Source organism: Macaca nemestrina, chromosome 1, assembly GCF_043159975.1.
Source record: "Macaca nemestrina isolate mMacNem1 chromosome 1, mMacNem.hap1, whole genome shotgun sequence".
Lineage (NCBI taxonomy): Eukaryota > Metazoa > Chordata > Mammalia > Primates > Cercopithecidae > Macaca > Macaca nemestrina.
In genome coordinates, this window is record NC_092125.1 from 47,602,770 (window position 1) to 47,616,980 (window position 14,211).

The 14,211-nt window shown below is 37.8% G+C and overlaps 1 long non-coding RNA gene across 1 annotated transcript in view; it reads right to left on the bottom strand.

Annotated features, from left to right (window-relative positions):
- Positions 1-14,211, bottom strand: part of LOC105484611 (uncharacterized) — a 151,133-nt gene that overhangs the window by 109,728 nt on the left and 27,194 nt on the right. Inside the window, exon 3 of the long non-coding RNA XR_011612147.1 lies at positions 851-942. This is a non-coding gene — a long non-coding RNA (uncharacterized lncRNA). The remainder of the gene's footprint in view (positions 1-850; positions 943-14,211) is intronic.

Below are 14,211 nucleotides of genomic sequence, written 5' to 3' on the forward strand. Positions count from 1 at the left end.
TAATAAACATGAATACTATAGTAACCAGGAACAAAGCAACATTAACTGTTGATGGCATAACAGCCAGGTGCTAAAGCTTTTTATTCATGGTGAAGAATGACCTGGTAGATTGCGATGGTGAGGTTGAAATATAGTGGAAGGGGGAGCGGGGACTGAAGTCTCTACAGGAATACTCAGAGTTACACATGTATGTATTCCTATGTACAGCAAAAAAGGATAGAAAGTGAGTGGTGTAATATGATGTCAAAATTTATGACTGGAGTCATTTAGTGACAAGAGACGAATAATATTCTGCAAACCATAATGGAGAGCATGAGTGTTAACAAGTCCGCCTTCAAGATCTTTAATATGTAGTTTGGGTGGAAAAAAACAACTGTCACTTGTGTGTACTATGAGGGCAGCAGTAGCCTCAGTGAGATCCAGGTTTCAGTTCAACCAAGAAGGTGAAGGCAAATTTTTAAAGAAGCTACTTAGAATATAATGTATTTATCTGATGACCAAGCGTGATTCCTTGAAGATATAATGGAAAAATTTCAAAGTTGAAGAGTAGCTGACAGTAAATGATAGGCACATCTTTAGGACAAATAGATTCTCCATGTTGAAGAATAATAAGATATTCCTGGTCTATTGATTAGGAATACTGTATAATGGAATCATGGAAATTTGTCTTGATGGTCACAGTGAAGATTCAGGGTTACTACACATATGTGTTTATTATATCTGCATGCATGTCATACATAATCATTATAGATGTATAAGTACATTTTCACACAATCACAAAAAAAATAGGCATTGACACTTGCAGACTAAAGGCTAAAGATGAAACAGTTATATCATACATGTTACTTACCACTAGCTTCTTTCCTCTGTAGTTCCATAAATACTCCTCCCATGAGTCACCCCAGCAATAGGAGTCTATTATTACACCCTCATTTCAGAAGTCTGAAGGAAGTGAAAAATTCTGTTGTATCCCAGTTAGATCCCATGAATACCATAATTTGCTACACTGCTCTACTTGTTGATCAAAACATTAAAATGCATATATACTTCATATAATTTTCACTAAGATTTATTCAAATGAAGTTCTTTATTCATTAACAGAAATCATATTAAGTAGAGGAAAAACAGGAAACAATACAACACACTCTCACATTTACACAGCTAGCACATAAATTCTACCTGTCTACTAATGGTAGATTTTCTTAAGCAAATATTGAATCTATGCTTTGTGAATTCTTGCATTTAAAAGGAAAAGAATTGTTTCATAAAAGCATCTTGTACTACTTAATTAAATTATGAATTTCAGAGGTAGTTCATTGTATGACTCATTGGCCTTATCTCTCTGGTTCTCTAATTTAAATTGAATTCACATAAGCATTCCTAAAAACTGATACTGGTAATTTATTTGTAAAAATTCACTTTGGAAAAGGATTTTGTAAATATCTTTATCTCACTCAAAACATAAAGTAATTCAAGTGTTTCCAAAAACTCAGAATAACTGACAGTTTCAATAAGTATTTTTTATTTATGTATGTCAGTGAAGACTTATTTTTATTTTCAGAAATAAGCACTTTACAGAGTTGGCACTTTATAAAAACTTTTAAAACCAATCAAATTGTCTGCTCTAAGATTTTTTTTTTCATTTTGTTTATTATTATACTTTAAGTTCTAGGGTAATTGCACAACGTGCAAGTTTGTTACATATGTATACATGTGCCATGTTGGTGTGCTGCACCCATTAACTTGACATTTATATTAGGTATATCTCCTAATGCTATCCCTCCCCCCCACCCACAATAGAACCTGGTGTGTGATGTTCCCTTCCTGTGTCCAAGTGATCTCATTGTTCAATTCCCACCTATGAGTGAGAACATGTGGTATTTGGTTGTCTGTTCTTGCGAGAGTTTGCTGAGAATTATGGTTTCCAGCTGCATCCGTGTCCCTACAAAGGACACAAACTCATCCTTTTCTATGGCTGCATAGTATTCCATGGTGTATATGTGCCACATTTTCTTAATCCAGTCTGTCACTGATGGACGTTTGGGTTGATTCCAAGTCTTTGCTATTGTGAATTGTGCTGCAATAAACATACATGTGCATGTGTCTTTATAGCAGCATGACTTATAATCCTTTGGGTATATCCCCAGTAATGGGATGGCTGGATCAAATGGTATCTCTAGTTCTAGTTCCTTGAGGAATCACCACACTGGTTTCCACAATGGTTGAACTAGTTTACAGTCCCAAGAACAGTGTAAAACTGTTCCTATTTCTCCACATTCTCTCCAGCACCTGTTGTTTCCTGATTTTTTAATGATTGCCATTCTAACCGGTGTGAGATGGTATCTGATTGTGGTTTTGATTGCATTTCTCTGATGGTGAGTGATGATGAGCATTTTTTCATGTGTCTGTTGCCTGTATGAATGTCTTCTTTTGAGAAGCGTCTGTTCATATCCTTTGCCCACTTTTTGATGGGGCTGTTAGTTTTTTTCTTATAAATTTGATTGAGTTCTTTTTTTTTTTTTTTTTTTTTTTTTTTTTTTGAGGCGGAGTTTTCACTCTGTCGCCCAGGCTGGAGTGCAGTGGCACCATCTCGGCTCACTGCAAGCTCCGCCTCCCGGGTTCGCGCCATTCTCCTGCCTCAGCCTCCGGAGTAGCTGGGACTACAGGCGCCCGCCACTGCGCCCGGCTAATTTTTTGTATTTTAGTAGAGACGGGGTTTCACCGTGTTAGCCAGGATGGTCTCGATCTACTGACCTCGTGATCCGCCCGCCTCGGCCTCCCAAAGTGCAGGGATTACAGGCGTGAGCCACCGCGCCCGGCCTTGATTGAGTTCTTTATAGGTTCTGGATATTAGCCCTTTGTCAGATGAGTAGGTTGCAAAAATTTTCTCCCATTCTGTAGGTTGCCTGTTCACTCTTATGGTAGTTTCTTTTGCTGTGCAGGAGCTCTTTAGTTTAATTAGATCCCATTTGTCAAATTTGACTTTTGTTGCCATTGCTTTTGGTGTTTTAGACATGAAGTCCTTGCCCATGCTTATGTCCTGAATGGTATTCCCTAGGTTTTCTTCTAGGGTTTTTATGGTTTTAGGTCTAACATTTAAGTCTCTAATCCATCTTGACTTAATTTTCGTATAAGGAGTAAGGAAAGGATCAAGTTTCAGCTTTCTACTTATGGCTAGCCAATTTTCCCGGCACCATTTATTAAATAGGGAATCCTTTCCCCATTTTTTGTTTTTGTCAGGTTTGTCAACAATCAGATGGCAGTAGATGTGTGGTATTATTTCTAAGGGCTCTGTTCTGTTCCACTGGTCTATGTCTCTGTTTTTGTACCAGTACCATGCTGTTTTGCTTACTGTAGCCTTGTAGTATAGTTTGAAGTCAGGTCGCATGATGCCTCCAGCTTTGTTCTTTTGGTTTAGGATTGTCTTGGCAATGTGGGGTCTTTTTTGGTTCCATATGAACTTTAAAGCAGTTTTTTTCCAATTCTGTGAAGAAAGTCATTGGTAGCTTAATGGGGATGGCATTGAATCTATAAATTACCTTGGGCAGTATGGCCATTTTCACAATATTGATTCTTCCTATCCATGAGCATGGTCTGTTCTTCCATTTGTTGTGTTCTCTTTGATTTCACTGAGCAGTTGTTTGTAGTTCTCCTTGAAGAGGTCTTTTACATTCCTTTGTAAGTTGGATTCCTAGGTATTTTATTCTCTTTGAATCTATTGTGAATGGGAGTTCATTAATGATTTGGCTCTCTGTTTGTCTGTTACTGGTATGTAGGAATAGTTGTGATTTTTGCACATTGATTTTGTATCCTGAGACTTTGCTGAAGTTACTTATCAGCTTAATGAGATTTTGGGCTGAGACAATGAGATTTTCGAAATATACAATCATGTCATCTGCAAACAGGGACAATTTGACTTATTCTTTTCCTAAAAGTGCTCTAAGATTTTGAATAGAGGGATGTAGACCAGAAGGATCACTGCGCACATGAGGCATGGACAAGAACACTATGGGGCATGATAGCATTGAAGCTCAACTGTAGTTTTAATTTTTAGGTTCTTTTGCCAGAAATTATTTATAAGTCAATTGGAGATGTTTGTCTAGAAGGACGTTTATAATTTTATACAGAAATACTTACACATCCTCAGATAATCTAAAAAAAATAGTTTATGTGACTAAGTGTTGGGGCTGAAATTGCAAGGGTCATGCTAAGTTCTTTCCAAAGAATAATTTAAGCCTTGATTTGAGAAGAGAAAATGAAATATAGGCATGTTTTGTAAGGAGCTGGATCAAAAGGAGAAGGCTCCGGAGAAAAGGAGGGAAGAGAAGTGTGTTATCAGGTTAGAGTTCAGAAGCAAAAATCCTTTCTGTGACAGGAGCCTCATTTATTTAATCAGTTTGAAGCTTAAGAAGCACCAAGTCTGGCAGATGGAAAAAAAAAAAAAAAAAAAAAGTTTTACCCTGCGGAACACAATGTGAGTTTTCAGGGTCCATGGTGAATAAAAATTTTCACCTCAGCACTTCAGTCATGAATGTTTTGCACCTATTTTCTGAGAGCAGTATTCCTTATGTCTGTCCTGGGTAAACTTTACTGGCAATCTTCACATTATTTCAAAATTCAGATCTTCAAAGTCACTTGGGAACTTTGAACTGTCATGTGTGAAATCCTTTTGTTCACAGGTGGGATGCCTTCCTACCTGTATCCAGAAGCTAGTACCTCTCACATTAAGAAATGGAGAACAGCTTCCTTACCTGTGTCCTGTCACTAAAATGGAGCAACTGAGTGCAGTAGTGACCCCTTGTCCATGGTGGTATCATTTTCCATGGTTACACTTATGCACAGCCAACTGCATTCAGAAAATAAGTGAGTACATCCTATTAACATATTTTGAAATCAGAGACCACTTTCATGCAGCTTTTATTGCTATAATTGTATTTATTATTGTTTATTGTGGTTCATCTCTTACTGAGCCTAATATATAAATGAAACTTTTCATAGGTGTATATGTATAGGAAAATATGTAGCATATATAGAGTTAGATGCTGTCCAAGGCTTCAGACATTCACTGGGGGTCTTGGAATATATCCCTAGTGGATAAAGAGGGACTACTAAATAACTGAGATAGAAATGTAGTGTAGTAAATAATGCTTTTGCACTATTGTTAATTTACATTCTTTTTCTTTCTGTATCAACTAATAATAGCAAAGGACAGATGTTGCACATGAATAATGTTTATGGAAATCTCAAATCACCAATATATGAAAAACAAAATGCTGAATTTATTTTTAATTTGTTAATTTTTTTTCTTGAATAAAGGAGTACTCTTTGTAAATATAAAAATTCAGCTCGTCACTGAACAAAGATAATGAGAAGATTTTGGTATTTAGGATTAGGAAGAAAACTGGAGTTTGAATTAGATTTAAACAAAGCAGTATTTTGATTGAGCTTATTATTGAAATAATACATTCTTCAATCCACAGTAGTGCAGTCCTAGGGCATCAAATCATTGAGAAAAATTCAATTCCAAAAAAATCTTTGAATACACTTGCAGCTTCCTGAGAATATGAGTTATATCCTTCGGGAAAGCAAAATTTATAGATTTCTATGTATGTACAACAGATGTCTTCAGGCAATTGTGGAATTTCTTTGTTTTTATTCCCTCCCTTTGTCCTTTCTTGGCTAGGTCACAGGAGAGACCATTAAATATTATCCAGATCTGTATACTGTCATGATTCTCCTTAGGAAATAACACTCAGAATATAATACAGGTAGGACAAGTGATTCTGGAACTTTCACTTGTATTAGTGAATGAAGGTGATAATGTGGAATGACAGTACTTCACCAAGAAAGAAAAATGTTATCACAACTTTATTTCAATTTACAATTCTGGGAGGCTCAACAGTCAAATCAAGCGGTGTCCTGTTCCCTGCTGTGACAGTTCTCCACTCTCCACGGCATCAAGCAATTTGCTAAGAACATTGCACTTATTGACTGATTTAAACTTTATAACAATTCTAATAGTTAAGGCAAGTTATTACCCTCTTTATAACTTAAGAAAATAAGCCAGGGATGATATTGAATAATTTGTTCAAGCTAACACAGCTCTAAATATTCAAGTGATATGTGAAAATCAAGAAGAAATTAAAGATCAGAAAAAAATAAATATTTGCTATTACAGGGTTCCATCGCTTAAATGTCTAAATATTATACATGGTGAAAGCTATATATCTTACATTAATGTCCAATATATTTAAATGGCTTGCCATTTTTGTATTCTACCTAACTGCCTTAATAATGAAATTTGAGATTCTATGGCATTTTATATTTTGCAAGTTATTTTACACTTTAAATGTGTGAACATACACACACAATATAGAAACATATTATTATCAATATTATTCACTTTAAAAGACAAACTTTGACTCGGGGGACATGCCCAAGATGGCTGAATAGGAACAGCTCCAGTCTCCAGCTCCCAGTGTGAGTGACACAGAAGACGGGTGATTTCTGCATTTTCAACTGAGGTACCAGGTTCATCTTACTGGAGAGTGCCGGACAATCAGTGCTGGTCAACTGGTGCAGCCCGACCAGCGAGCACTGAAGCAGGGTGAGGCATCGCCTCACCTGGAAAGTGCAAAGGGGAAGGGAATTCCTTTTCCTAGCCAAGGGAAATTGAGACAGACAACACCTGGAAAATTGGGTAACTCGCACCCCAATACTGCGCTGTACCAAGGGTCTTAGCAAATGGCACACCAGGAGATTATATCCCACACCTGGATGGGATGGTCCCACACCCACGAAGCATCCCTCATTGCTAGCACAGCAGTCTGAGACCTAACTGCAAGGTGGCAGTGAGGCTGGGGGAGGGGCGCCCACCATTGCTGAGGCTTAAGTGGGTAAACAAAGCCACCAGGAAGCTCGAATTGAGTGGATCCCACTGCAGCTCAAGAAGGCTGGCTTGCCTCTGTAGACTCCTCCTCTGGGGACAGGGCATAGCTAAACAAAAAGCAGCAGAAACCTCAGCAGAAGTAAATGCCCCTGTCTGATAGCTATGAAGAGAGCAGTGGATCTTCCAGCACAGAGGTTGAGATCTGAGAACGGACAGACTGCCTACTGAAGTGGGTCCCTGACCCCTGAGTAGCCTAACTGGGAGACATCTCCACTAAATGCAGACTGACACCTCACACCTCACACGGCGGGGTACACCCCTGAAATGAAGCTTCCTGAGTGAGAATTAGACCGCAACACTCACTGTTCAGCAATATTCTACCTTCTGCAGCCTCCGCTGCTGATACCCAGGCAAACGGGGTCTGGAGTGGATTTCAAGCAAACTCCAATAGACCTAAAGCTGAGGGTCCTGACTGTTAGAAGGAAAACTAACAAACAGAAAGGACACCCACACCAAAACCCCATCAGTACGTCACCATCATCAAAGACCAAAGGCAGAAAAAACCACAAAGATGGGGAAAAAGCAGTGCAGAAAAGCTGGAAATTAAAAAAATCAGAGCGCATCTCCCCCTCCAAAGGAATGCAGCTCATCGCCAGCAGCAGAACAAAGCTAGATGGAGAATGACTTTGAAGAGTTGAGAGAAGAAGGCTTCAGTTGATCAAACTTCTCAGAGCTAAAGGAGGAAATACGTAACCAGCGCAAAGAAACTAAAAACTTTGAAAAAAGAATGGATGAATGGATAACTAGAATAATCAATGCACGAAGACCTTAAAAGAATTGATAGGGATGAAAACCATAACACGAGAACTACGTGACAAATGCACAAGCTTCAGTAACTGACTCGATCAACTGGAAGAAAGAGCATCAGTGATTGAAGATCAAATGAATGAAATGAAGCGAGAAGAGAAGTGTGGAGAGAAAAGAGTAAAAAGAAATGAACAAAGCCTCCAAGAAGTAAGGGATTATGTGAAAAGATCAAATCTACGTCTGATTGGTGTGCCTGAAAGTGAGGGGGAAAATGGAACCAAGTTGGAAAACACTCTGCAGGATATCACTCTGGAGAATTTCCCCAACCTAGTAAGGCAGGCCAACATTCAAATTCAGGAAATACAGAGAACTCCACAAAGATACTCCTCAATAAGAGCAACTCCAAGACATGTAATTGTCAGATTCACCAAAGATGAAATGAAGGAAAAACTGTTAAGGGCAGCCAGAGAGAAAGGTCGGCTTACCCACAAAGGGAAGCCCATCAAACTAACAGCAGATCTCTCGGCAGAAACTCTACAAGCCAGAAGAGAGTGGGGGCCAATATTCAACATTCTTAAAGGAAAGACTTTTCAACCCAGAATTTCATATCCGGCCAAACTAAGTTTCATAAGTGAAGGAGAAATAAAATCCTTTACAAACAAACAAATGCTTAGAGATTTTGTCATCAGCAGGCCTGCCCTACAAGAGATCCTGAAGGAAGCACTAAACATGGAAAGGAACAACTGGAACCAGCCATTGCAAAACCATGTCAAAATGTAAACTCCATCAATTCTAGGAAGAAACTGCATCAACGAGTGAGCAAAATAACCAGCTAATATAATAATGACAGGATCAAGTTCAAACATTACAATATTACCTTAAATGTAAATGGACTAAATGATCCAATTAAAAGATACAGACTGGCAAATTGGATAAAGAGTCAAGACCCATCAGTTTGCTGTATTCAGGAGACCCATCTCACATGCAGAGACATACATAGGCTCAAAATAAAGGGATGGAGGAAGATCTACCAAGCAAATGGAAAAAAAAAAAAAAAAAAAAAAAAAAAAAAAGGAGGGGTTGCAATCCTAGTCTCTGATAAAACAGACTTTAAACCATCAAAGATCTAAAGAGACAAAGAAGGCCATTACATAATGATAAAGGGATCAATTCATCAGAAAGAGCTAACTATCCTAAATATATATGCACCCAATACACAAGCACCGAGATTCATAAAGCAAGTCCTTAGAGACTTACAAAGAGACTTACACTCCCATACAATAATAATGGGAGACTTTAACACCCCACTGTCAACACTAGACAGATCAACAAGACAGAAACAAGGATATCCAGGAATTGAACTCAACTCTGCACCAAGCAAACCTAATAGACATCTACAGAACTCTCCACCCCAAATCAACAGAATATATATTCTTCTCAGCACCACATCACACTTATTCCAAAATTGACCACATAGTTGGAAGTAAAGCACTCCTCAGCAAATGTACAAGAACAGAAATTATAACAAACTGTCTCTCAGACCATAGTGCAATTAAACTAGAACTCAGGACTAAGAAACTCAATCAAAACCGCTCAACTACATGGAAACTGAGCAACCTGCTCCTGAATGACTATTGGCTACATAATGAAATGAAGGCAGAAATAAACATATTCTTTGAGCCCAATGAGAACAAATATACAACATACCAGAGTCTCTGGGACACATTTCAAGCAGTATGTAGAGGGAAATTTATAGCACTAAATGTCCAAAAGAGAATGCAGGAAAGATCTAAAATTGACAACCTAACATCACAATTAAAAGAACTAGAGAAGCAAGAGCAAACACATTAAAAAACTACCAGACGGCAAGAAATAACTAAGATCAGAGCAGAACTGAAGGAAGCAGAGACACAAAAAACCCTCCAAAAAATGAATGAATCGAGGAGCTGTTTTTTTGGAAAAGATGAACAAAATTGATAGACCGCTAGCAAGACTAATAAATGAAGAAAAGAGGGAAGAATCAAATAGATGCAATAAAAAATGATAAAGGGGATATCACCACTGATCCCACAGAAATACAAACTACAATCAGAGAATATTATAAACACCTCTATGCAAATAAATTAGAAAAACCTAGAAGAAATGGATAATTTCCTGGACACTTACACTCTCCCAAGACTAAACCAGCAAGAAGTTGAATCCCTGAATAGACCAATAGCAGGCTCTGAAATTGAGGCAATAATTAACAGCCTACCAACCAAAAAAAAGTCCAGGACCAGACGGACTCACAGCTGAATTCTACCAGAGGTACAAGGAGGAGTTGGTACCATTCCTTCTGAAACTATTCCAATCAATAGAAAAAGAGGGAATCCTTCCTAACTCATTTTACGAGGCCAATATCACCCTGATACCAAAGGCTGGCAGAGACACAACAAAAAAAGAGAATTTTAGACCAATATCCCTGATGAACATTGATGCAAAAATCTCAACAAAATACTGGCAAACCGAATCCAGCAGCATATCAAAAACCATATCAAAAAGCTTATCCACCATGATCAAGTGGGCTTCATCCCTGGGATGCAAGGCTGGTTCAACAGACGCAAATCAATAAACATAATCCAGCATATAAACAGAATCAAAGACAAAAACCACATGATTATCTCAATAGATGCAGAAAAGGCCTTTGATAAAATTCAACAGCCCTTCATGCTACAAACTTTAAATAAATTCAGTATTGATGGAATGTATCTCAAAATAATAAGAGCTATTTATGACAAATCCACAGCCAATATCATACTGAATGGGCAAAAACTGGAAGCATTCCCTTTGAAAACTGGCACAAGACAGGGATGCCCTCTCTCACCACTCCTATTCAACATAGTGTTGGAAGTTCTGGCTAGGGCAATCAGGCAAGAGAAAGAAATCAAGGGTATTCAGTTAGGAAAAGAAGTCCAATTGTCCCTGTTTGCAGATGACATGATGGTATATTTCGAAAACCCCATTGTCTAAGCCCAAAATCTCCTTAAGCTGATAAGCAACTTCAGCAAAGTCTCAGGATACAAAATCAATGTGCAAAAATCACAAGCATTCTTATTCACCAGTAACAGACAAACAGAGAGCCAAACCATGAATGAACTTCCATTCATGATTGCTTCAAAGAGAATAAAATACCCAGGAATCCAACTTACAAGGGATGTAAAGGACCTCTTCAAGGAGAACTACAAACAACTGCTCAGTGAAATCAAAGAGAACACAACAAATGGAAGAACAGACCATGCTCATGGATAGGAAGAATCAATATTGTGAAAATGGCCATACTGCCCAAGGTAATTTATAGATTCAATGCCATCCCCATTAAGCTACCAATGACTTTCTTCACAGAATTGGAAAAAAACTGCTTTAAAGTTCATATGGAACCAAAAAAGACCCCACATTGCCAAGACAATCCTAAACCAAAAGAACAAAGCTGGAGGCATCATGCGACCTGACTTCAAACTATACTACAAGGCTACAGTAAGCAAAACAGCATGGTACTGGTACAAAAACAGAGACATAGACCAGTGGAACAGAACAGAGCCCTTAGAAATAATACCACACATCTACTGCCATCTGATTGTTGACAAACCTGACAAAAACAAAAAATGGGGAAAGGATTCCCTATTTAATAAATGGTGCCGGGAAAATTGGCTAGCCATAAGTAGAAAGCTGAAACTTGATCCTTTCTTTACTCCTTACATGAAAATTAAGTCAAGATGGATTAGAGACTTAAATGTTAGACCTAAAACCATAAAAACCCTAGAAGAAAACCTAGGGAATACCATTCAGGACATAGGCATGGGCAAGGACTTCATGTCTAAAACACCAAAAGCAATGGCAACAAAAGTCAAATTTGACAAATGGGATCTAATTAAACTAAAGAGCTCCTGCACAGCAAAAGAAACTACCATAAGAGTGAACAGGCAACCTACAGAATGGGAGAAAATTTTTGCAACCTACTCATCTGACAAAGGGCTAATATCCAGAACCTATAAAGAACTCAATCAAATTTACAAGAAAAAAACAAACAGCCCCATCAAAAAGTGGGCAAAGGATATGAACAGACACTTCTCAAAAGAAGACATTCATACAGGCAACAGACACATGAAAAAATGCTCATCATCACTCACCATCAGAGAAATGCAAATCAAAACCACAATCAGATAGCATCTCACACCAGTTAGAATGGCATTCATTAAAAAATCAGGAAACAACATGTACTGGAGAGGATGTGGAGAAATAGGAACAGTTTTACACTGTTGTTGGGACTGTAAACTAGTTCAACCATTGTGGAAACCAGTGTGGTGATTCCTCAAGGATCTAGAACTAGAAATACCATTTGACCCAGCCATCCCATTACTGGGGATATTTCCAAAGGATTATCAATCATGCTGCTGTAAAGACACATGAACACATATGTTTATTGCAACACTATTCACAATAGCAAAGACTTGGAATCAACCCAAACGTCCATCAGTGACAGACTGGATTAAGAAAATGTGGCACATATACACCATGGAATAATATGCAACCATAAAAAAGGATGAGTTTGTGTCCTTTGTAGGGACATGGATGCAGCTGGAAACCATCATTCTCAGCAAACTATCGCAAGAACAGAAAACCAAATACCACATGTTCTCACTCATAGGTGTGAATTGAACAATGAGATCACTTGGACACAGGAAGGGGAGCATCACACACCAGGTCCTATTGTGGGGAGGGGGTAGTGGGGAGGGATAGCATTAGGAGATATAACTAATGTAAATGAGGAATAAATGGGTGCAGCACACCAAAATGGCACATGTACATATATGTAACAAACCTGCATGTCATGCACATGTACCCTAGAAATTAAAGTACAATAAAAAAACCAAACTTTGAAATGAGAATTAATAACATGTCATTTTTTCTCTTCCTATTAGGAATTTATATGTATAATTCATTTATTAATTATGTATCAAATTATGCAATAACTTACTAAATGTTTTTAAAAGGTGGTTTCCATGAACTTTAAAATTATATAACCACTCATACCTTTTTTGTGTCTGTAACTGGAGAATAAATTAATTATATTTTTAGATTAATGACTTGTATGGACTTTTAAGAGGCAGAATTGAGGAGTCGCTGGCATTTTTTTTTTTCAACTTTTATTTTAGGTTCAGGGAGTGAATGTGAAGTTTTGTTATATGGGTAGATTGCACATCAATGGGGTTTGTTGTAAGAATGATTTTGTTACCCAGATAGTGAGTATAGTACCTGATAGGAAATTTTTTGGTCCTCAACCTACTCCCACCCTCCACCTTCAAGTAGGCCCTGGTGTCTGTTGTTCACATCTTTGTGTTCATGTGTCCTTAATTTTTACTTCTCAGTTATAAGGCAGACGATGTATTTGGTGTTCTATTCCTGTGTTAATCCACTTAGGACAATGGCCTCCAGCTCCATCTATGTATTTGGAAAGAACATAATTTCCTTCTTTTTATGGCTGTGTTTTATTCCACAGTTTATATATACTGTATTTCTTTATACAATCCACTGTTGATGGGCATCTAGGTTGATATCATATCTGCTGTTGTAAATGTTGCTGGGATGAACACAGGAGTGCATGTGTCTTTTTGGTAGAATGATTTACATTCCTTTGAGTATATACCCGGTAGTAAGATTAGTGGGTTGAAACTGTTCTACGTTCTTAGGGAAATGTCCAAACTGCTTTCCGCAGTGGTTGAACTAATTTGCATTCACAACAGCAGTGTATAAATGTTCCTCTTCTCTATAAATTCACTAATATCAGTTATTTTCTATTTAATAGCCATTATTACTGGTGTGAAGTGATATCCATTGTGGTCTTGATATGCATTTCTGTAGTGATAAGTGATGTTGAGCATTTTGTCATATGCTTAGTGGCTGCATGTATGTCTTCTTTTGAAAAGTGTCTGTTCATGTCCTTTGCCCTTTTTGTAAGTGGATTGTTTGATTTTTGCTTTTTGATTTGTTTAAGTTAATTTTAGTAGCTGGACGTTAGGCTTTTGTCAGATGCATAGTTTGCAAATATATTTTTAAGTTCTGTAGGTTTTCTGTTTACTCTGTTGATATTTTATTTTGCTGTCCAGAAGCTCTTTAGTTTAATTAGGTCTCACTTTTCTTTTTTTTTTTATTTGTTGCAATTGTTTTTGGAGTCTTTGTTATGGAATCTTTGCCAATGCTTATGTCCAGAATGTTATTTCCTAGGTTTTCTATTAGGATTTTTTTTTTTTGAAACCGAGTCTCACTCTTGTTACCCAGGCTGGAGTGCAATGGTGCGTGATCTCGGCTCACTGTAACTTCTGCCTCCTGGTTTCAAGCAATTCTTCTGCCTCAGCCTCCCAAGTAGCTGGGATTACAGGTATGCGCCAACATGCCCGGCTAATTTTATATATTTTTTTAGTAGAGACGGGATTTCACCATGTTGGTCAGGCTGGTCTTGAACTGGCCTCAAGTGATCT